This window comes from Podarcis tiliguerta, assembly GCF_965153285.1.
Source record: "Podarcis tiliguerta genome assembly, chromosome: 13".
NCBI classification, from domain to species: Eukaryota; Metazoa; Chordata; class Lepidosauria; order Squamata; family Lacertidae; genus Podarcis; species Podarcis tiliguerta.
Genome location: NC_139546.1, coordinates 112,960 through 137,035, shown reverse-complemented (window position 1 = coordinate 137,035; position 24,076 = coordinate 112,960). Strand labels below are relative to the sequence as shown.

Below are 24,076 nucleotides of genomic sequence, written 5' to 3'. Positions count from 1 at the left end.
TCCAAACCGTTCCTGTTTACACCATTTGCGAAGCCAGCTGTTCACTTCCACTATTTTTCCCTCTCTCCCTGGGCCACGTCATTCAACTGGGAGGACAGATGAGATGACAATTTGTGCATTTAATTGCTTCAATTTCCTGCCCAGAGCCTCGTAGTCTCTTTTGACCTTCTGGAGGCTCTTGCTTGCAGTGTCATTGGTTCCCACATGAACCAAGAGGAAGGGGTCCTCTTGGCTCAGGGATAGGACTGTGCTTTCCTGGCAAGGGTGGGGCTTTTTACATTTCCCACTGGATCAGCTATGTGTAGCAGCTTTCCCCAACCTGGTGCCCTCGAGATGCTTTGGACTACAACTTCCATCAGCCATGACAATTGGCTTTGCTGCTTGGGGCTGATGGGAGTTGATCTCTGGAGGGCTCCAGGTAGGAGGAAGGTTCAGCTGAAGCCTGGGCCTGTGATCTAACACCTCTCTTGTGGGTGTGGGAAGGGGTGTCAGTCTTCCATGGGGCCTCCCCAGTCTGAGGAACATAGACTGATGGATGCATCCAGTAAGGTGGCTCATGTCCAGGATGGTAACTTGATTGCTCAAGGCATGCCTTAGTCTCTCTCACCACCACAGCATCATCATACAGTTTGGAAATGTTTGCCATAGCTGTGCCTTGTCTGTTTTTGTGGAACCATAGTTCTAACTGTGGCTTAGCAGTGCAAGTGGTTGGGATTGCAGTCTCAAATCTTCCATTCTTGGGCAAGCTGATTGAGCGGGTGGTTCCTGAACAACTCCAGGTACTTCTGGAGGATGCAGACCATTTGGATCTCTTCTAATTGGGATTCAAGCCTCATCATGGGGCTGAAACTGCCTTGGTTGCGCTGGTTGATGATCTCCGGTGGTCTAGGGACAAAAGTGAGAGCTGTTTCCTAGTTTTGCTGGATCTCTCAATGGCCTTTGACACCATCAACCATAACATCCTTCTGGACCGTCTAGAGGAGCTGGCGGCACTGTTATACAGTGGTTCCGCTCCTTCCTCCTGGGCTGTGTCCAGAAAGTGGGGGGGGGGGGATGAGTGTTCAGACCCCTAGGCTCTCACTTGTGGGGTGCCTTAGTTTTCTGTCCTCTCCCCCATGTTTTTTAACATCTATATGAAGCCGCTGGGAGTGATCATTAGGGGGTTTGGGTTGAGTGTTCATCAGTGTGTGGATGATACCCAGCTCTACCTCTCTTTTAAATCAGAACCAGTGAGGGCAGTGAAGGTCCTGTGTGAGTGTCTGGAGGCAATTGGAAGATGGATGGCAGCTAACGGACTGAGGTTGATTCCTGACAAGGCAGAAGTGCTGTTTTGGGGGGACAGGGGGCAGGCAGCTGTGGGGGACTCCTTGGTCCTGAATGGGGTATCTGTGCCCCTGGACCAGGTGTGCAGCCTGGGAGTCATATTGGACTCACAGCTGTCCATGGAAGCGCAGGTCAATTCTGTGTCCAGGGAAGCTATCTACCAGTTCCATCTGGTACGCAAGCTGAGATCCTATCTGCCCAAGGACTGTCTTGCCAGAGTGGTGCATGCTCTAGTTATCTCCTGCTTGGACTACTGCAATGCACTCTACGTGGGGCTACCTTTCAAGGTGACCCAAAAACTACAACTAATCCAGAATGTGGCAGCTAGACTGGTGCCTGGGAGTAGCCACTAAGACCATATAACACTGGTCCTGAAAGACCTCCCAGTACGTTTCCGAGCACAATTCAACGTGTTGGTGCTGACCTTTAAAGCCCTAAACGGCCTTGGCCCTGTATACCTGAAGGAGTGTCTCCACCCCCATCCTTCAGCCTAAGCAATGAGGTCCAGTTCTGAGGGCCTTCTGCTGGTTCCCTCACTGTGAGAAGCAAGGTTACAGGGAAGCACTCGCTTGCTGGATCACATTGGATCACTCACATTGTGGTGAGTGGTGGCCTAAACCTAGGTGCCCTAAACCTAGTCTGCCTCCCTTTCCCCCTGAGCACCCAGTAGTCGTAAAAGAAAATTGAAGTTTAGAACAGGGAATATATGGACTTTGTCGGATAACACAGATAATAAGCATCCCGAACGCAGAACTTGCCATCATTGCAAGACAGCTGTGATGTTTTAACATTGATTTTGCAGCGCTTCAAGAAACTCGAAGATCAGGTGAGGGACTACTGAAGGAAGAAAAAGGAGGCTACACATTTTTCTAGAAAGATGTACCTGAACAAGAACATCAAATACATGGGGTAAAAAGGTAAAGGAACCTCTGACCGTTAAGTCCAATCGCGGACGACTCTGGGGTGCTCATCTTGCTTTACTGGCTGAGGGAGCAGGCATACAGCTTCCGGGTCATGTGGCCAGCATGACTAAGTTGCTTCTGGCGAAACCAGAGCAGCGCATGGAAATGCCGTTTACCTTCCCGCCGGAGCGGTACCTATTTATCTACTTGCACTTTGTGCTTTCGAACGGCTAGGTTGGCAGGAGCGGGGACCAAGCAACGGGAGCTCAACCTATCGCGGGGATTCAAACCGCCGACCTTCTGATTGGCAAGCCCTAGGCTCTGTGGTTTTAGACGACAGCGCCACCATGTCCCTTAGATGTGGTAGTGTGATGGCCTGGGAATCTGATTCAGAGGCTGAACCTGAGGAATCCCAGCCTGCACAGGAGTCCCCGCCTCCAGGGCCGGCTGAGCCAGGGCAGGGGCTTGAATCTGAAGGGCCCGCAGCTGTGCTGGATCCTCAGGAGCAGACACCACATGAATCCACTCTGGCTCCGGAGGTGATTGAGGACCCATTGCCTGCAGGTGCTCCTCTCCCAGCCTTGTCAGTGGAAGGTGAGGTTGCCTCTGGGTCCAGTAACCCTCTAGCCTCTCCTGAGCTGCAGAGGCTCAGGACAGAGAGGCGGAGGGAACTGGGTTCTCTCAGGAGGAGAGCTCGCCTTAAGGCCAGGAGAGGCGGGTCACCTGTGGGGCCGGGACCGCCCCTGGCCTCAGAGGAGATAAAGGCCAGTCAGCCCAGTCCCAGGTTGCGGGAGCAACATCGCTGGAAACCTGTTCCTGCCAGCACCCTGACCTGCTCTTCCGGAGTTCCTGACCACGCCCGGCTTCTTGCCTTGGAACCGCACCTTGCCCTTGACGGACAGCCTCCAGATCCTCGACCCAGGACCGGACTCAGACCTCACCGCATGGTAACACCCCCCCCCCCCCAGGACCAGCACAGGTAGGCTTTGCTATTAAAAATGATCTTGTGAGGCTCTTGTCAGAAGTTATCTCCCGCTTGGACTACTGCAATGCGCTCTACCTGGGGCTACCTTTGAAGGTGACCCAGAAACTACAACTAATTCAGAATAACACTGGTCCTGAAAGACCTACATTGGCTCTCATTACGTTTTTAAGCACAATTCAAAGTGCTAGTGCTGACCTTTAAAGCCCTAAACGACCTCAGCCCAGTATACCTGAAGGAGCGTCTCCACCTCCATCGTTCTGCCCGGACACTGAGGTCCAGCTCTGAGGGCCTTCTGGCGGTTCCCTCACTGTGAGAAGTGAGGTTAGAGGGAACCAGGCAGAGGGCCTTCTCAGTAGTGGCACCCGCCCTGTGGAACGTCCTCCCATCAGATGTCGAGGAAATAAACAACTACATGACTTTTAGAAGACATCTGAAGATAGCCCTGTTTAGGGAAGTTTTTAAATGACTGATGTTTTATCATGTTTTTAATATTCTATTGGGAGCCGCCTAGAGTGGCTGGGGAAACCCAGCCAGATGGACTATAAATAAATAAATAAATAAATAAATATCATTATTATTATCATTATAATCACTATTGGCATCAGAAAGTGTGTGTCCAACTGTTTTGGGGAAAGGTTCATAAGCGGATTGTTTTAGCTGTCCATTGTTAACTCCAGCTGCTTTTCAGCTTTACTCACTTGTAGGGCTAACAGGCTTATCTTCTAGAGCAGGTGTGGGGAACCTTGAGTAGCTGTTGTTGGACTCCAACTCTCACCAGCCCCAGCCAGCGTTGGAGTCTTTAAAAATAAATTGATGGTAGTTGCTGTCAGTATACCTGGTTACATCTAGGAGCAAGCCCATGACTTACAATAGGTTCTGGGATATCTTCCTTGGGACATTTCTATGCATGCTCACGGTCTTCTGAGCATTACTCTGGCACCCCAGGAGGTGCCACAAAAATGAGATGGCTCACAATTTTCCTTCACCTCATTTCTTTAACTCCCATGGTGCAAGATAGAGAATTGAGGGAATATTTACATCACAGACTAGAACGGTCGCTTCCATTTCCCTAGAGAGCCCTGTGAACTGTAGTTCTCTCTCTCTCTCTCTCTCTCTCTCTCTCTCTCTCTCTCTCTCGTGATCACTCTCAGCCTTGCAATAATTCTTAGGATTTTGGGAGTAAGGACTGTCAGGAATGGTCGTTGTCCTCTTCAGATCACAACACAAACACTTCTTGTTCTTTTATAACTTTTTATTGTGTATTAACAAACAAACTTTTAAACGATCCTTCTCTTTAACCATTCTTCCTCAGTCACTTATTTCACATACCTTCTGAGCTCTGCTTCTCCGTGACCAGCCACTCTCAAAATGGTGAAGGCACCCTTCCCTTCGGTTTCCCGTTCTTTTTCCTACCCTCCTGGCTAGAGCTGGCTTGTATCTCCCCTTCTCCCAATCTGAGCTAGAACTGAACCCTTGCCTTTCCTGGGAACAGCCGGTCCCTCCCTGTTGTTCTTCTTGCTCCCTTCTATTAGATTCACTGCTCTCCCTCCCCCCTTGGGGAATGCTTTCTCCCTCTGAGAAATTGGAAACTTCTAACTCTAACTCTTCCCTGACAAAAGCCATGGCATTTAAATATATAAAACCCTTCCTTCTCCAGTTACTAGGGCTGGGTGATACCTGGTTTTCAACATCACGATACGTAACCAGTTAAATATTGTGATATTTCAGTATATCACAATATCTGAAATAAGGCTGGAGCTATGTAGAGGTGAACATGGTCCTGGCAACTGCTATTACTTATGGCTCTAACTCTAAAACTGATAAAATTTTACTTAATGTATTGTTGCAACTGTTATGTTATAGTACTACTGTACCGATAATAGCACATTTTCTCTAAAATTAAAGCTGTGGAAGTAATTAGAAGCTAGATACCAAAGGTTCCCTAAACATTTAATTACATTACTAAACAAGAAAAAAGCAAATTCAATGTCACACTTTTAGATATTCAAATATAATTCACTATCGAGTCTTAGTTGAATGTATACATCGCACAACACCAGTTATTTGATTGTTTGTTAATTTTCTTTTCTAAACAAGGCCAAAATAGAAAGAATGCAATGGATAAATTTTAACAGAACAAAATATAAAGAAAATTTATATTTTTATTGCCAAGAAAAATTGCATTTCTTTTATAAACCAGGCCAAACCGGAAAGCATGGATAAAATTTTACAGAACAAAAACTATTAAACGCAATTTATATTTTTTGCAAGGGAAATTTGCATTTTGGCGTTTTCTGGCAATAGAGATGCCCTTTGTATTTGAAGAACATTGCCAGCCGAGCTGAACACACTTTCAGATTGCACACTTGTTCTTGGAATAGCCATAAACTTTTTTGCAAGCTCCTTCAGCATTGGGAAGGATGCCTAATGCGCCTTCCACCCCATCCGAGGGCATTTGTAAGTGTCCACTCTTGGCGTAGCCATCTAGGAGAAAATGGGCAGCATAAGGGGGGGGGGAGACACCCAGAAGAGGCTCAAACGCAAAGCAGGGTGGGGTTTTTTTTCTTTTACTCTGAAGCAACTTGCAAGCCAACAAGCATCTCAAGAGCGTATTTCCCTCCTGTTGGCGTCAGGGGAGGGGAGAGCTGAAGACTGGCAGAGTTAACCTGAGGCTGGCAGCGTAGGCTGGGCTAGTAAGAAACCTGTGGGCTGCTGCTTCCCCAAAGAAAGGCACACACAACAAACACTGGGTGTTTCCCCCCTTTTATTCTGAAGAAACATCTGAAAACACACACATAGAGAGAGAGAAGCAGGGAAGGCGAATTGGGGATCATTCACAGAGTAAGAAAGGGAGAGAGAGAGCGTGCAAGCGAAGCCCTGCATGGCAGAGTGAGCTCAAGAAACCTGGGGCTCCCGAAGCCTCTCTGGAGATGGAGATTGAACCTGGAGGCCCATTGCCTGACTAAGATGTGCTCTGCCACAGAGGTGTAGCCCTTCCCACCAAGCAGGTCAGGTTTTGCACACGGAAAGTTGAAGGGAACATTCCTTGCCTCAGGCACTTGGCTAGCAGGCCCATAAAGCACCCTCCTTCCTTGCCCAGCTCCATGACGGATTGTTGGAACAGAATGCCAGATGCGTTGCTCTGGAGAACGAGCCCATCCTGCCCTGTCAAAGCAAAACTCTTGTTAGTGTTTCTGTCTCCCTGGCGCATCACACCTTCTGAATAATCCATGCATTGTTGCCTAGCATTGGTCAAATATGCACAGAAACACCACCAAATAAAGAGCTGTTGTGCAGCAGCAGCAGCCAGGAGGCCTCGCGGAGGCTGCTCTTGGTCTGTCCTTGGTGACCTTGAGCTCTTCAGTGTCTTTTGTCTGATGGAATCTGCTCTGACAAAGGAGGCTGCCGCGAGAAATCTCATCAGAACCTGGTAACCAAAATTTTGCCACCAAAATGTTAGCATGTGTATTGCCAAAATTCTGCAATTATAACAATTGTCAACTGTCTTTGAAGCTGCTCAAGATGGCATAGAAAAAATTAAATTTCTGTAGCTTTCCCAGTTAAAGAATTGAAAAGTAGTTGGCATCTTAACTTTTCCCGCCAACCTAGCAGTTCAAAAGCACGTCAAAGTGCTAGTAGATAAATAGGTACCGCTCCGGCGGGAAGGTAAACGGCGTTTCCGTGCGCTGCTCTGGTTCACCAGAAGCGGCTTAGTCATGCTGGCCACATGACCCGGAAGCTGTACGCTGGCTCCCTTGGCCAATAAAGCGAGATGAGCGCCGCAACCCCAGAGTCGGCCACGACTGGACCTAATGGTCAGGGGTCCCTTTACCTTTACCTGGCATCTTCACTTTAAGTGAAGAGCGGACCCCTGCAGCTTCCTGTTTGCAAAAGGGGCATATTGGAGACATAGGTCCGTTAGGACAAATGGGACACTGCCCCACCAACCTCGGCTACCCTCAGTAAGCCACCGCCTGCCTCCCTCCTTACGTACAACCTGCACAGTGGGTGGTGCTGGAGGTTAGCTTCTTCCATCTTAGGGTTGCCTTTGAAGAACTCAGTAGAGGGGGACAAAAAAAGGTGTTGGCTCTGCCCCTCATTGGTTGTGGCTCCACTTGCTGTTGACTTCCTTGTCCTCTACCCTGCCAGTACTTTTTTTAAAAAAAGACTTTCATTAAGACTTTTGATAATACATTGTAATAAAAGAACAAACTAAGTGAGAGAGAGAGAGAATACAAAGTCCTCTTTCACGTGTAAATCTTGTCCCACACAGAGAAAGGTGATCCCTCCCAACTCTCACCGGGGAACTTCCCTTTCTTCTCTCATCCTCCCACCTGGGAGATACTCACTTCCGAGCCTCTCACACAGAGTCCTTCAATATCTAAACAGCAATCTGCATGTTAACCCCTCCTTAGATCTAAGTAGGGGACAACGCAAAATGCAAAAAGACAGAACAGAACAAGACAGAAATGCAAACTCAGCAAAAAGAGAAAACAAGAAAAGGAAAAAGGAAAAGGAAAGGAAAGAGAGGCAAGAGATAGGGATATTAAAGGAGATAATAAAAAATTTTAAAAAAGAAGAAACAAATCAGAAAAAGGACTTCCTACTATCCCTCTGTTGGCTATACTGTATAAAAGTGTTCTTCAAGATAGTCAAATGTTCAATCCAGAGTAATACCCAGTTGTTCCTCCCTCTGCTAGGCAATGTGCTTTCAGTCTTTAGTTCGGGCATTTCAAGTTCATTCATTTTTCTTTCAGAACAAAAAGCCCAAAAGAGGTTCTCCAGTAACTGTTATAGATAAGCATCAACCATAGTGTTCCTTCAGTCCCACATCACAACTTTATCTCCAATGTTAAGAAACATTCAGTCCTTGTTCCTAATTCACTCAAAAGTTTCTTCATTGTGTTTAATAATAATTTATTATTTATACCCTACCCACCTCGCTGGGTTTCCCCAGCCACTCTGGGCAGCTTACAGCACATAAAAAATTGTAAAACATTAGACATAAAATAATTATGATTACAATTACAATTTATTATTTATACCCCTCCCACCTGGCTGGGTTTCCCCAGCCACTCTGGGCAGCTGCCAACAGAATATTAAAAATAGAATCAAACAACAAAAATTTGCCAATACAGGGTTGCCTTCAAATATCTTCTAAAAGTCAGATAGCTGTTTATTTCCTTGACATCTGATGGGAGGGTATTCCACAGGGCAGGCGCCACTACCGATAAGGCCCTCTGCCTGGTTCCCTGTCTTCTTCTTTTGCAATCACTCATAGCCGAGTAAGATTGTTTTCCATAAACAGTTTTAACAGTGGGTTCGTAAGTGACTGTGGAGGCCAATTCTGGATCCACACGTCCTTCCACAGTGTGGACATTGATTTCTGGGTGGGACTTGATCATGGTGAGAGTTTACCAAGCATGCCTTCCTCTTAGCACACTTCTCCCTTTCATCCTGAGTTCGAGCGTCTTCAAAGCCCATGACACCTTTGGTAAAAGCTGTTCTCCAGTTGGAGCACTTGCAGGCCAGTGTTTCCTAGTTGTCAGTATTTATACTACATTTTTTTTTTTTTTTAGATTTGCCTTGAGAGAGCCTTTAAACTTCTTTTGTTGACCACCAGCATTACACTTTCCATTTTTAAGTTCTGAATAGAGTAGTTGCTTTGGAAGACAATAATCAGGCATCTGAACAACATGACCAATATAATGAAGTTGATGTTTCGACCCTGGTGATCTTTGCTTCTTCCAGTACACTGGCTTTAGTTCACCTGTCTTCCCAAGTGCTGTGTAAAATTTTTCGGAGACACTGTTGATGGAATCTTTTGAGGAGTTGGAGATGGCGTTTATAAATGGTCCATGTTTCACAAGTGTACAGTAAGGTTGGTAGTACAATAGCTTTGTAAACAAGCAGTTTGGTTTCCCTGTGACTGTCCCAGTGCTCAAACACTCTGCACTTCAATTGGGTGAAAGCTGCACCCGCAGAGCTCAGGCGATGCTGGATTTCAGCATCAATGTGGGCCCTTGTGGAAGGATAACTGCCCAGGTAGAAGTGATTGGCATTTTCCAGCATTGCACCATTGAGTTGGATTTGTGGTGCTGCAGAGGGATTGTTTTGTGCTTGTTGGTGCAGCACTTTGGTTATTTGGATATTGAGCAATAGGCCAAGCTTTTCATAAGCTTCTGCAAAGATATTTAGGATGGTTTGCAGGTCTTCCTCTGAGTGTGCACACACTACATTGTCATCAGCATACTGAAGCTCTAGGACTAAAGTTACAGTAACCTTACTCTTTGCTTTCAGCCTGCTCGATTAAAGAGCTTTCCATCTGTTCGATATATGATTTCTACACAGGAGTGGAGTTTCCCTTCAACAAAGTGTAGGATCGTAGCAATGAAAATAATGAATAGAGTTGGGGCAATAACACAACCCTGTTTAACACCTGATCCCACTACAAATGGTTCACTTTGAGAGCCATTGTTATCTGTGATTGTTGCCATCATATTATCATGGAGGAACCAAATGATGTTCTCAAATTTATCTGGGCAGCCAATTTTCAGAAGGACAGTCCACAGGGCATTATGATTTACAGTGTCGAAGGCCTTAGTTAGGTAAATAAATGCCATATACAGGGGTTGGTTTTGCTCTCTGCACTTTTCTTGAAGCTGTTGAGCAGTGAAAATCATGTCCACTGTCCTCCTAGAAGGTCTAAAACCATTTGGGGATTCAGGGAGGATCGCATTGGATATTGTTAAGAGATGGTTTGCTAAGATGCTTGCAAGAAATTTGCCAGCCGCAGCTAATAAAGAGATGCCTCAATAGTTTCCGCAATCCATTCTGTCACCTTTTTTAAAGAGATTGATAATCTTGGCATCCCTAAAGTCTGCTGGGATCTCCTCTCTCTCCCAGATTTTTTTGATGAGCTTGTGAAGTTGTTGTGCAAATTCTATTCCTCCCACTTTGAAGACTTTGGCAGGTATCCTGTCAGGTCTGCTGGCTTTAGTGTTTTTCATTTGGTTAACAGCTGTTCACAACTCACCCAGATTTGGAGATACTGCAAGCTCATCTCTAATTTGTTTTTGTGGGATTTGTGAGAGGACATCAACAACTACAGGGGAGTTGCGGTTAAGGAGTTGCTGGTAATGTTCTTTCCAGAGCAGTGCAATAGATTCTTTATCTTTTAGAAGTGTGGTACCATCTGTTGATTGTAGGGGGCATATGCCATGATTTATTGGCCCATAGATGGTCTTTGTAGCCACAAAGAAACTCTGTGCATCATGAGTGTCCAATAAGTGCTGGATCTCTTGACCTTTTTAATAAAAAAACCCCCAGGTGTTCTTTAGTTCTCTTGTTCTTCTTTGAACTTCAGCCTTAGTGTTGGCATAGGTATTTTTCTTGGGGGCACAGTTTCTATCTCTTTGCCAGACTTGACCATACGTCCATACGTAACCTGAAACTGTTCTTAACCTGAAGCACCACTTTAGCTAATGGGGCCTCTTGCTGCTGCCCTGCCGCCAGAGCACGTTTTCTGTTCTCATCCTGAAGCAGAGTTCTTAACCTGAGGTAATATTTCTGGGTTAGCGGAGTCTGTAACCTGAAGCGTATGTAACCTGAGGTACCACTGTAATGAGTTCAATCTCACTGTCATTCTCATCAAACTGGTCCTGGTGTTTCTTGGTTTGGTATCCAATAGTTTGTTCACAGGCTGCAGTAATGGATGTTTTTAACTTGGTCCAGTGTTCCTCGATGTTATCAGGGAACTCCGAAAGCAGATGGTCCTTAAGAGTCGTTTGGAAGCAATCCTGCTTAACAGGATCTTGAAGGGCTTGAGTGTTCATTTTGCGCCCTGGTTCCCCTTCCTTGATTGGGACGCGGGTGGCGCTGTGGGTAAAAGCCTCAGCGCCTAGGGCTTGCCGATCGAAAGGTCGGCGGTTCAAATCCCTGCGGTGGGGTGTGCTCCCGTTGCTCGGTCCCAGCGCCTGCCAGCCTAGCAGTTCGAAAGCACCCCTGGGGGCAAGTAGATAAATAGGGACCGCTTACTAGCGGGAAGGTAAACGGCGTTCCGTGTGCGGCTCTGGTTTGCCAGAGCAGCGATGTCACGCTGGCCACGTGACCCGGAAGTGTCTCCGGACAGCGCTGGCCCCCGGCCTCTTGAGTGAGATGGGCGCACAACCCTAGAGTCTGCCAAGACTGGCCCGTACGGGCAGGGGTACCTTTACCTTTACCTTCCTTCCTTGAAGCCTGCATTGAGGTAAAATCTTGATGGCCAACATGGAACGTATTAATCAGTGATCTGTCCAGCAGTTGTTGGCACTCGTCATAGTTCTGGTAAGGAGCACATCACTGCCATCTTCGGCTAGGACGATTACATAATCTAAGAGGCGCCAGTGGTTTGACCAAGGGTGCCTCTAAGATGTTTTAAATTTATTTCTTTGTCAAAAGAGTATGTTGGTAATTACAAAGTTGTGCACTGCATATATTGTCAAAAGTAAGATTCCATTCTGGTTGCTGTTGCCAATTCCTTCTTTCCTAATAGTCCCAGGCCACAGATAGAAATATTGCCCAACTCCTGCATTAAATTCACCCAGGATTCCTCCTTAGGTGTCTCTGATAGGATGATATCCAGCCAAGAGTAAAAAAAAACGTTAATGTCTTCATCAGCATCCAGTGTTGGTGCGTAAGTCATTCATTAATGTCGGTAGGGATTTCTGACAAGAGCTTCACAAGATGGTTTTTAATAGCAAAGCCTACCCCATGTATTTGACGTTCTTGTTCAGGTAGACCTTTCTAGAAGAATGTCTGTTGTTGTTGTTTAGTTGTTTAGTCGTGTCCGACTCTTCATGACCACATGGACCGGAGCACGCCAGGCACTCCTGTCTTCCACTGCCTCCTGCAGTTTTGTCAAACTCATGTTAGTAGCTTCAAGAACACTGTCCAACCATCTCGTCCTCTGTCGTCTGTTGGGTTGACATAATAACCGGCAGATGAGTCGTGGGTGTTCATGTGGGAGGCATCTCCCAGACCAAGTCTCGGAGAGTCCCTTTTATTGTATATTACCCCAATTGCTGCATATGTGCTTGGTGCTGATTGGTTGCATGTGGGGTGTGTACAGGCATTGCAATATTACATACGAGGGTTACATGCAAGACATTACACATCACTAGATAGAGAGGGTACAGGAACATAGTAATCTATCATTAATAGGCTGGTACTCAGAGATTATATAGAGTGCACTTAACATTCCTCTAGTCTGCGGTGATAAACAGGGGATGTATATAGTTAGATAGGAAGGTCATGACATCACTTAGAGACTTGGAGCTATCTGTACCAGGGTTGTTTGGAAGGCAGTGTGCAAGAACACCACCTACGCAGGACTCTAAGAATTCAACAGGAAAACAACACAGGAAGAGAATACAAGAAGGCCATGTTCTAGTCATACAGGAAAGGAATAATCATACAGGAAAGGAATACTCTACAGTCATCCCCTTCTCCTTGTGCCCTCCATCTTTCCCAACATCAGGGTCTTTTCCAGGGAGTCTTCTCTTCTCACGAGGTGACCAAAATATTGGAGCCTCAGCTTCAGGATCTGTCCTTCCAGTGAGCACTCAGGGCTGATTTCCTGAATGGATAGGTTTGATCGTCTTGCAGTCTGTGAGACTCTCTTGAGACTCCTCCAGCACCATAATTCAAAAGCATCAATTCTTCGACAATTAGCATTCCTTATGGTCCAGCTCTCACTTCCATACATCACTACTGGGAAATCAATAGCTTTACCTATACAGACCTTTGTCGGCAAGGTGATGTCATTGCAGTCTGTAGTCTCCAGCTACTTAATTCGACTGTACAAACAAACATACATGTCTGCTCTCCCTGAGCAGTCCAGCATCAGAGTCTGCGACTCAACACTGCTTCAATCCAGAAGCGGAAGGACTCACTGAAACTCCACCCAGGTTACACTCAGGACTGTCTGAGAACTGGCTCAGACTTCCTTTCTCACGCTGAGTAACATCACATGATGTAAACAATGTAGCTGCTTCTCCGCAGTTTGTGGGAACTGAAATCCCAACACCATGACACTCCCCAGAAGTCCCACCTTACTCTGCCAATCCTAATGGGTGCCAGTCACCACTGTTATAAAGACAAATATAAAAAGAAAATTGATAAGAAATTGCTGCCTAAACGAGGAGGAGACAGTTATCAATGCCTCAGACTGGTGCTTCCTGAGGTCAAGTTGATATCTTTTTAAAACATGCACCAGTTGCCCCTGATGCTCTTCTGCACAACTGAAAATGAATAGGAGGGCTCTTGCATAGGTTGATTTCAGTGGTGACTATGCAGCAGAACTTCCTGGGGGATTATTGTGCACCCATTGGGTCAGATCGCTGGATCATTCTTCACCCCTCTCTGCTGTATTTTGATGCCAGCCAAAATCAGCCTGCTCTCCTTGCCTCCTTGGGGGTGGGAGGAGTCCCTTGTTAAATAAAATAGGAAGTGGGAAAATTTTAAGTCAGTGCATTTATCTAAAACCCCATTTTTATCTGCAATTAAGCTTCTGTTTATTATGTCCCAGTGCATTCTGCTTCCTCTGAGGCCCCCAGCTCTGGGATGAGAGTGCAGTTCTATTTTGAGTCAATGAACCACCTTTAACTTGTTGCTCTTCTCCACTTCCTGTTTGCCACAGGATGAGCCGGATGGCACGGGGCTTCTGGTTTCGAAGCGTTGTTTTCTTTTGCCTGTCCTCGTTTAAAAAAAGTCTTATTTGAACTCCTTGACCCATATTGGGTTTCTAAGCAGTTTAAAATTAGGCAGCAGGAATGATATTTGCCATGTTGAAAACATCAAGCGATACAAAAGGTATTACTTGATCAAGGGCTCCTAAGAGGGGGATGCTGATAAGCCAGTGAGTCAGCAAGGCTTACCTTGCCTGAGCTGGTTCACTGCCGTGGAGCCCTCTCTGAGCTGGACCGCGGGCACGCGTGAGTGCGCACGCCTGCTATTACCGGCGTCTGCGCAGACGTGATTTCCGGCATTGCGGAAGCGAGCCCCCGCGCCATGCTGCACCAGTTTAGCGCAGCACGTGTGGGCTCGCCGAGCAGGCGGCTCAGGTCAGGGACGGCTCATAGGCTGGTAAAACAACCCCTGTGGGCTGCTTGTGGCCTATGGGTCTTTGGTTGCTGACCCCCGGGTTAGTCTCTGTTTCTTGTTAGCTGGTTTGCTTATCTGTGGTCTCAAAGCTTTGGAAAGGATGGCCCAGAGCAAATGGCTTGGCACAGAGTAATTTTCTCCCTTTGTGTTGTGTTGCCATTTCTCCCTCTCCTCCAGTTTCTGGAGATCAGTTAGAGGGTGTGTGTTTCAGAGGGGCCCCATTCACCACAGCTTCAGCCCCTCTAGCAGTAGGTCAGTAATTGTGGTAATCAGGGGCTGCCCCAGTTCACTGGCCAAATAAATACCCAATTAGTTCAGCATTGTTTGCCTCGAGCTGCTGCATGCTGCTCCAGCAGGATCTTCTGCATCCCCAAGTAGAGCCTGCTTTACTTTTCTCTCTTCCTTCCCTGCCTGATGTTCCAGCAGGATTTTTTATCATTAAAGCAAATGGGCCCAAGACAATGTGCAAGTTCGCAAGAATTACAGATGAAACTGCTGTTAAATAAAGGAAGCATATGTGAAAATAAAACTGTGTTTAATAGTAAAATGGCTGGGTTTCCCCAGCCACTCTGGGCGGCTTACAGTAGAATGTTAAAAATATGATAAAACATCAAACATTAAAAACTTCTCAAAACAGGTCTGCCTTCGAATATCTTCTAAAAGTCAGATAGTTGTTTATTTCCTTGACATCTGATGGGAGGATGTTCCACAGGGCAGGTGCCACTACCGAAAAGGCCCTTTGCCTGGTTCCCTGTAGCCTCACTTCTCACAGTGAAGGAACCACCAGAAGAGCCTCGGAGCTGGACCTCAGTGTCCAGGCAGAACGATGGGGGTGGAGACGTTCCTTCAGGTATACTGGGTCAAGGCCATTTAAGCACTTTGAATTGTGCTCGGAATTGATCCCATGCAACTTGACTACACAGGACTCTAGCACTCTCCTGCCCCAGCCCTGTTCCCATGGTAAAGTCTACCTCTTTCCGAATCTGAGCGACTTTATCTGCAAAAAACTTTGCAAAATCATTGCAGGAGATTTGGGGGTCCTTTCCAGGCCCTGATGGCAAAGGAGATTCCATTACATTGTGAACCACCTGAAAGAGTCTCCTGCTGCTGTTTTCTGCAAATGCAGTAGGGGCAGTGAAAAAAGTCCTCTTCGCCATCACTGTCACCACTTGGTAGGCTCAACATTGAGCTCTAACCCATGTCCGGTCTGATTCAGAATGAGTTTTCCTCCACCGGTGCTCTAGCCGTCTCAGTGATTTTTTCATCGTTCTCAGCTTTGGGGAGAACTATGGGACTGGCTGGGCTCTCTGCAACTGGAGAAGGTGCTTCAGAGCTAGACAGTTGATAGCCCTGGTTAACTCCGCATTCCAGTGGGCCACCAGGGAATCAGCTGAAAGGCCATCAACTTGGGATAAAACATCCCCTACCACTCTCTGGAAACCATTTGGATCCAATGGTCCAAGTGGTGGGGGTGGATTAGCCAAATTGATCCCACCTGCCTCAGAGGGGAAGGGTCGCGGAGAGGTCCAGTTGCACCTGTTAAGGGCTTTATATACTAATTAGTAACACCTTGAACATGGCCTGATGGCAAATTGGTAACCAGTGAAAATCTCTGATCAGAGGGTCTGAGGGGCTAACGCATGTCAGCAACTGTGCTGCAACATTCTGCACTAATGGCAGCTTCAGGATCCAGCATCTGTAAAGTCCCACATTTTGTTGCATTGCAGTACAGTGGTACCTTGGGTTAAGAACTTAATTCATGCTGGAGGTCCGTTCTTAACCTGAAACCGTTCTTAACCTGAGGTACCACTTTAGCTAATGGGGCCTACCACTGCTGCCGTGCTGCTGGTGCGCAATTTCTGTTCTCATCCTGAAGCAAAGTTCTTAACCCGAGGTACTATTTCTGGATTAGTGGAGTCTGTAACCCGAGGTACCACTGTAATCCAGTCTTGAAGTACCCATTGTTGAAATAATAAAATATCTGGGGTCCTGCAAGTGCCTGTGAGCAGCAGAGAAATATATGGAAGCTATTTGGAACAGATACATGAAGGGGAAAAACAGAGGCTTTGTGGACCTGGCACAGTTCATTTTAGGCGCCAAGGGGAGCTAACATGGTGCCCTGACAACAGTCCCAGCCAGCACTGCAGTGAAAGGCATTAAATGAGCCCAACGGTGAGAGGTGGAGTCCAGTCCACCTGGAGGTTGGCTGACCATGGCCATTTGTGGAGGAACATGCCTCGTGCCTTTCTCAACCAAGTTTTCGGCTAACAGCTTGGAGAAGTGGATACTACAGACTTCAATTGACTTTTGTAGCTTGAAAACATCTTAAGAGCTCTGCTTGAGTACCCTAATGTGGATCTACGTAGTCCAGCCTCCTGTTTGCCACAGTGGCCAACCAGATGGCCTTAGGAAGCCTAGAAGGGACAACCCACCAGGCACTTGGAGGCAGTTTACATTTAATGTGGAGGTTCTGGTCCTATCACTGCTAATAGACATATACCAAGAGAGTCACGCTGGGCAGACCATGATGGACTTTCTAGGTCAGCATCCTGCTTCCCACAGCCACCAACAAGATGCATGGAGGCAGTTGTCCTCTTCCTGCTTCCTCACACACTGACCTCATTTGGATGACAATGCTGAACTATGGTTAGCACAGGCTTCAACAACCTGCTGCCTTCCAGGTGTTTTGGACCACAGCTCCAGCCAGCACTCCTTGTGAATGTTGCTTTACCACTAAGGGCACTAGGTGGGTGAATGCTGGCTTAACATTAAGGAAATAAGCCCCAGGCTTGTGTGTTCCCCTCTCCACTGAAGCCATGTGTATTGTAACTCACAATTTGAAGCTGGCTTGTTTGAACAAACCATAGTTTATCCTGCAGTTTATCCTGCCTTGGACATAACGACAAACCATGGTTACTCTAAAACAGGAAATGAATCTTTCTGCTCTTCTCTTTTTGGCTGCACTGGACTGTGGTGCAGGACTTGCTCAGATTCATTCCAGTGGTGGTAAACAGTGGTTTTTTAAGCATTATGTCCAGACAAGGCCACTCAAGGACTTTGGGGTTTACAGGTTGCCATGTGCTGTGGGAATTCTCTGTGGGGCTTCAAGGGAAGAGCCAGGAGGAGGAAAGCTTAGGGTGTCATAGTTGGCAGTTAATTGAGTTGCTCCTTCCAAATTAGCTCTAGTTGCAAGGAGCAGTGATGACAAAATCCTGGCTGGCTTTACAGGATGGTAGGCCAAGTTTCAGCCCATAAAGGTGGTTATGTGAAAGAACTGAATTGGGGTGGGTTGCAGTATAGAAAGGATCCCAGTAAATGAAAGATAAAGCAGAGTTTTATGGTGACTGTGTCAACACAAGCAACACCTCCTGATGATTCTGCCCTAGGAAACTATACGTACTGATCTTGATAAGACCCAGAGGGGGAAATCACACTATTCCCCCAACAAATATTTGTATTTCATAGCAAATAAAGCCAAGTCTGTCCATAAATCCATCAGCAAATGCCAAATATATTTTAAGGTTGTGTCGGTTTTATGGGATGTAACATAAGCAGTTAAGTACATCACTTCCTGTTTGCCTAGAGTGGACACAGACAGGGGGGTGTTGATCCAGCCAGCTGAACTTTCTGTTCCACCTGGTCTGGAGCATCCTCCCCCTGCATGTGAGCAGGTAGGTGGGTGTGACCCTTGCAGACCCTACAAAAGGTCCAGTCATGCAGTCATCTTTCTCTTTTTGACTCTCTTCTGATCCCATTTTTTCTCTTGGACTGCATTGCTGGCTCTCTGCCAGCGGCACATAGGACCATCCTTACAAGGATGTAAGCCACACTGTAAAGCCTGCCTTCAGGGATCCAACTGTGAACTGAATGTGGGTAAACTTCTTGTTACTTTTAAAAGAAGCTTCTTGTGTCTTTATTCTTTTTAGAAGGGATAAAAGAGGTCTTACCAGGAACAAAATCCAGTCTGAACAAAGCCAGATTGGATTGCTTAAATATAGAGATTAAAACGAATCTACCAACTAGCTTCCTGCTATATATTGGGGAATGGACTCTACTGTATGACTCACTAGCATGAGTTAGGAAGGATAATATTTAATCAATATATCCTCTCCTAGTATGTACAATATTCCTACAGGCTTATTTCTTCTTTGACACTTCACAAAACTAATAGTATGTGCTTTGTGTTTTCAGGCTGTGGTTATTTTTAAAAAGTGGATGCATACTGATGGTGTCTTATGGATTAGGTTGTCCTGCTTTTGTGACTTGCAAGGGAGACCCACCTCCACCCATTGAATGTGCGAGTCAGCTGGCTGGAGAACACTAACAGTATTTGCTGACTTAGAAAAGGAACTCTTTCTGAGGCTGTTCAATGTCTCCTAAAGACAAGAACTCTGGGGGAAATTATGTGACCGGAGTTGAAACAGGGTTGCCTCCAGAAACAATTGTTGCAGGGGGAGTAAATGTATTCCTACAATAAATGGAGTGAGTGTAGCTCCTTGTTGGAGTTTTGTGAGGGGTTTTGTAACTCACAGTAAGACACAGGTGCACTCCCCATAGTCCACCTCGCCACATTTAGCATAACTCAGTTTATTCATTTAGTAGGATGCTGGGCCTTGGGAAGGATGAGAAGTGGGATACTTAGGTCTCTGGGATGTGAGCCTGAGGCAGCTGGGCAGGCTGCGGAGCAAAAGTGTGTTTGTGTGCAGGTGGGGTCTCTTTGCTGCTACATAAAAGCAGAGTACTGATGTACCTTGATGGAGATCCTGCTCATGGAAAGTCCCCAGTACTCTGCTTTTATGTTCTACCAGTATGCTTTTGGGTAACTGGTTAGCCAAACAGTTTGACAGAAGGCAAAAGTTATTGGGTAAACCCTTTTGCAGTGTTTCCCAAGGGGATTAAGCCAGTGGCTTTCTAATTCTCTCAGATGCACATATGTTTGCTTTAGATCTACATTCCTTGCCACTGGGCTTTATCTGGGCCTGTTGGGAATTTTCTTCCGTAGAAATAAATTTACCGCATTGCTGCCTTTATTGTAGAGTATCCAAACATCACTCTATGCAAAAATTTCCTGGTGCACATGGTCTTGTGTGGGAATGTTTTGTGCTTCAGGTTTGGCAGCTTCCTTGCCTAAGTACGTATCCACCCAAAATACGTCTTCTGTGCCCAATACCGGGCCAACAATGATTGGTGGGCCAGCACTGGCATCTGCAGGGGGAAAACAGTGCAAATGAAATTTTATTTATTTATTTTGTTAAATCTATGCACAGCTTGATTGTAAAAAAACCTTAAAGCATTTCACAAAATGAAGAAAATCAACAAAAGTATTAGTAAAAACAACTATTTAAACTATTCAGTTGGCAGTATACTAAAGACAGGGATGCGGGTGGCACTGTGGGTTAAACCACAGAGCCTAGGACTTGCTGATCTGTCTGAAAATAATATTTATTGAGTTTTCAACAAATTAAACACAACACTGCAAAAGACCAAAAAAGAAAAAACATAATACAATACAATACAATACATAATAAAAAACCCAACATAATAAAAGAAACAAACAGAACAAAACAAAACAAAAACCATTTAAAATTTCAATTTCAACATCTTATCTTTATTTCCCTTATTTCCTCGACCTCCTCACACCTCCCTTTTTGTATTCCACTTCTGTTAATTGTTTCAGCAATTCCTTTCCATCTTCCTCTGTTTTCTATCCTATAATTGTCTTAACACATTCTAACCATATTTTTACCTTTAATGCTCAATTAATCTATTTATACTTAATTCCACTTCCTGTCCATCTTCCCCTGTTTTCTATCCTATAATTATCTTAACACATTTTAACCTTATTTTCCTTTAATACTCTATTAATCTATTTAATTCCTTATAACATTTCTACTGAAGCCATATAACTTCATTCCAATGTTCTTCTAACATTCATTAATTTTACAATATTTCTATAAATTTTCTTTAAACTTTTCCCAGTCTTCTTCCACCGACTCTTCTCCCTGGTCTCGGATCTTGCCAGTCTTTTCCACCAATTCATCTAGTCCATCAACTTCATCTGCCATTATCCAACACTTCTGTGCTTCCAGGAGACAACCATTCTCTCAGCCAGCAAAAAGCAGATGGTTCACAACAAAATTTAAGGGTCTGACAGGGCAGGTCCACCTCCTTCTTTAGCATCCGTCAGTATCTTAAGTTTTACTCGAGGCTTCCTGCCCTGCCAAACAGCTCCAAAAACATCCCTCTGCCACCTCCTGATACAATCCATCCCATCCAAAGCTTGCACTATTTGGAACAAAGGCAACATCCCCAGCATCACTGCAACCCTCATCCCCACCACAACAACTCGGCCCAACAATAGCAACTTCAGATTTGATCATGTTTCCCAATCCCCCTTCTCTTCAAACCAATGTCCTTCACAGTTACCCTTAAATAAATTCACATTTTTGGCGGTCATACTGGCCCTCAAAAACCTCTCTTTCTCAACCAATGTTAGTCCAGTCTCCTCCTGAAACTCTGTCAAGCTTTCCTTTCCCAATTCAGATAGGGCTCTGGTCCTCAAATTCTTCTGTTTTTCCATCATATCAGATGTCACATCGAATTGCTTCTGAATGGATGGGGCTCTTTCACACTCCAATTCTATTGTTTTACATTCAACAGCAAGGGTTTTCTCCCTGACTTCATCCATAGTTTGCCATGTCAAAATAGATTCCTGTATCAATCTCTGAATGGTTTCTGTGTTAGTGTCCACCTTTTTTGGTCCCAGATTGTCAATTTTCCTGTGAAGCTGTTCCAACGAATCGTTTATTTTCACTAACACAACCACTAAGGCCTCTTCTGTCGACATTTCACCTGTTTTTTTCCCTTTCCATTTACCATAACACTTGAGAAATTCAAGGTCAATCTCAAATTCTCACAGTTCTTATATTGCAGCTGGAAGTCCCCTAGCCCAGCTCTTATAAAGTAACCAATTTCAGAGACATCCACTAGAGGGAAACAATGTCCCCTTTAAACAAAACTCATACCATCCAAAGTTAATTTCAGATTCCAGTTACTTTTTACTCCTTTTTCGAAGCAGCCGGAGACAATAGAAACAATGTATTTCTCTTCCTTCGCTAGCTGTCAAGGAACATTCTAAGTACTGTCAATGGACATTCCAAAACGTCAGTCACTGGCAGCCCGTTTCCAGGGTCAGAGCGGCTTTATTTTAACTCTTTTCACTCTCTCCTGCAGGCATACTCAGTCCACAACTCCCCCCCTTCCCCTGCCTCCAAGGGGGGTTTTATGCTCTTTACCGATAGAAATTTAGACTTTTACGAAAGGCTTTCCAAGACTTCAGCCTACAGCTTCCTTGCCTCAGTCTGTTTACAAGTAGGGAAGGCGGACTTCCTGTTTTGAACCTCCCCGTTTCGATGCCAAATTAAACTTTTAAAATCTGATTTTCCCATCTCAGCTCTACTCACGGGTAATTACTTTGGAGTCAAATTGTCCACAGGAAAAAGTCAATGCTCTCCGGCAACAGCTATGCTGCTTGGCTCCGTGGAAGAAGCAGACGATTCGAAGCACCGCCGCTCACCCCACGTCACTCCGGATCCCCGAAACCGGGTTTCCCCGCGAGTAGGGGAGGCGCAAATGGTGCCTGCCGAATCCCACATTCACAGGCTTCTCCCGCCTGTGATTTTTACGGGTCTCCGCCTTCGCCACGGCGGTACAGACCCAAATTCCCATGGGGCAAGTTCCTCCCGATCAGAGGAACTCCGCCATTGCCAGAGGCACCAACCCGGAAGTCAGGACTTGCCAATCTGAAGGTCGGCGGTTCGAATCCCCGCAACGGGGTGAGCTACCATTGTTCATTCCCTGCTCCTGCCAACCTAGCAGTTCAAAAGCACATCAAAGTGCAAGTAGATAAATTACCTTCCAGCGGGAAGGTAAACGGCATTTCCGTGCACTGCTCTGGTTCGCCAGAAGCAGCTTAGTCATGCTGGCCACATGACCCGGAAGCTGTATGCCGGCTCCCTCAGCCAATAAAGCGAGATGAGTGCCGCAGCCCCAGAGTCGGTCATGACTGGACCTAATGGTCAGGGGTCCCTTTACACATCATTAAGCCACACATCACATTCCACATAACTGGGTAGACTTGTTTAAACAAAAATATTTTTAGCAGGTGCTGAAAAGAGTACAGTTCTGGATCAAGTGCAAGCTTCTAGATCAAGAGTTCATTGCAGTAATCCATCCTTGAAGTAACCAACACATTAACTACTGCAACAAGGCTTTCCTGTTCCAGGAATGGCCATAGCTGCCAAAGCAGCTGCAGTTGGTCAAAGGCACTTTGAGTCACTGTGGCTGCATGAGCCTCCAAGCTGCAAACCTGCTTCTTCAAGGGAAGGGCAACCCCATCCCAGGGAGGCACCTGGCCAATTTCCTGGACATGGGAGCTACTGACCCACAGTCCCTCTGTCTTGCCAGGATCCAAGCTCAGTCCAACCTCATGATCCAACCTCATCCTTCTCAGCACTTCATCCAAGCAGTGGCCCAGGTGCATTGCAGCCTCTCCCGATTCAGATGTCATGGAGAAATAGAGCTGAGCGTCACTGGCATACTGAGGAGGTTTGCATGGGGATAAAGTAGAGGAATTGCCAGACTTCCTAGACAGTCTTTCTAACCTAACCTGTGCTGATCTCTCCTGAATTGCTAGGCTGCTGTTCTTAGGGCCCCTATCTAGCTTCCTGTTCCCCCCTGCCCCATGGCAGGGTGGGCAAAATATTAGGGTTCTGTATCCAATATCCTGAGGGTTTAGTCTGGACAGCCAATAAAATCCTGACAAGGACATTTACTGAGGCATTGCAAGACTGGTGCAACACCTCAACCAGCAAGGAGTTTGGGGTGGCGCACCAAATATGAAAACTGTGCATCTATACACTTCCAAGCAAAGGGGCAGTTATGTCCATCTTTGGCAATACTTCCTTCTACAAGCTTATGCTGGTTTAATCATGAGGCAGAACAACTTTCTTCTAACTTCCTTACCTCTTCTGCAGAGACTGAAATAGCAGGCACATCTCCTTTGCATGTCCATCTTAGTTAAATAGGATTAGGGCCTCTTTTCTGTGTCTTATAATGAACAAGCTTTTCTTCCCCTCCCCTACACTTACAAGGAGGGCTTCTTACACGCTTTAAGTCAAGGGTCAGCAACTTTTTTCAGCTGCGGGCCAATCCACCGTCCCTCAGACCATGTGGTGGGCCAGACTATATATTTGAGGGGGGGATGAATGAATTCCTATGCCCCACAAATAACCCAGAGATGCATTTTAAATAAAAGAATTCTACTCATGTAAAATCACACTGATTCCCAGACCGTCCACGGCCCCCAGGCCTTAGGTTGGTGACCCCTGCTTTAAGTGCTCAGGTCAGTGCTCTGGCTGCACCAGGGAATTCCCAGGGAGGAACTCTGGGAGGGGCCTCTAAGCTCCTGATGGTTCCTTAGTAGCTGTGCCCTTAACTGCCTCACACCTGTTGACATGTATTGTGGCCAGCTGTTTGGCAGCTGTGGGTGGTGTGGCTCAAATCAGGACCTGATAGGGCTGGCGGGCTGGCTGTTCCCCACCTCTGTGTTAGATTTTTCTACATTGCATTACACAGAGCAGTCTTTGCCAACCTGGTGCCCTCCATATCTTTTGGACTAAAATGTAGCATTTCTTCCTTCAGCTCCAGCATCATATGGCTGTAC

At 46.0% G+C, this 24,076-nt stretch overlaps 1 protein-coding gene across 6 annotated transcripts in view; it reads left to right on the top strand.

Annotated features, from left to right (window-relative positions):
• Positions 1-24,076, top strand: part of GRK3 (G protein-coupled receptor kinase 3) — a 115,380-nt gene that overhangs the window by 24,568 nt on the left and 66,736 nt on the right. The window contains exon 3 of one of the 6 annotated variants that reach the window (XM_083407291.1): positions 2,126-2,240. The exons of 4 other annotated variants lie outside the window; for them this stretch is intronic. The gene's annotated coding sequence lies outside the window, so the exon portion shown is untranslated. Of the gene's footprint in view, positions 1-2,125; positions 2,241-8,963; positions 9,092-24,076 lie in introns of those variants that run through there. One more of the 6 variants, XM_083407292.1, reaches the window with a different exon arrangement.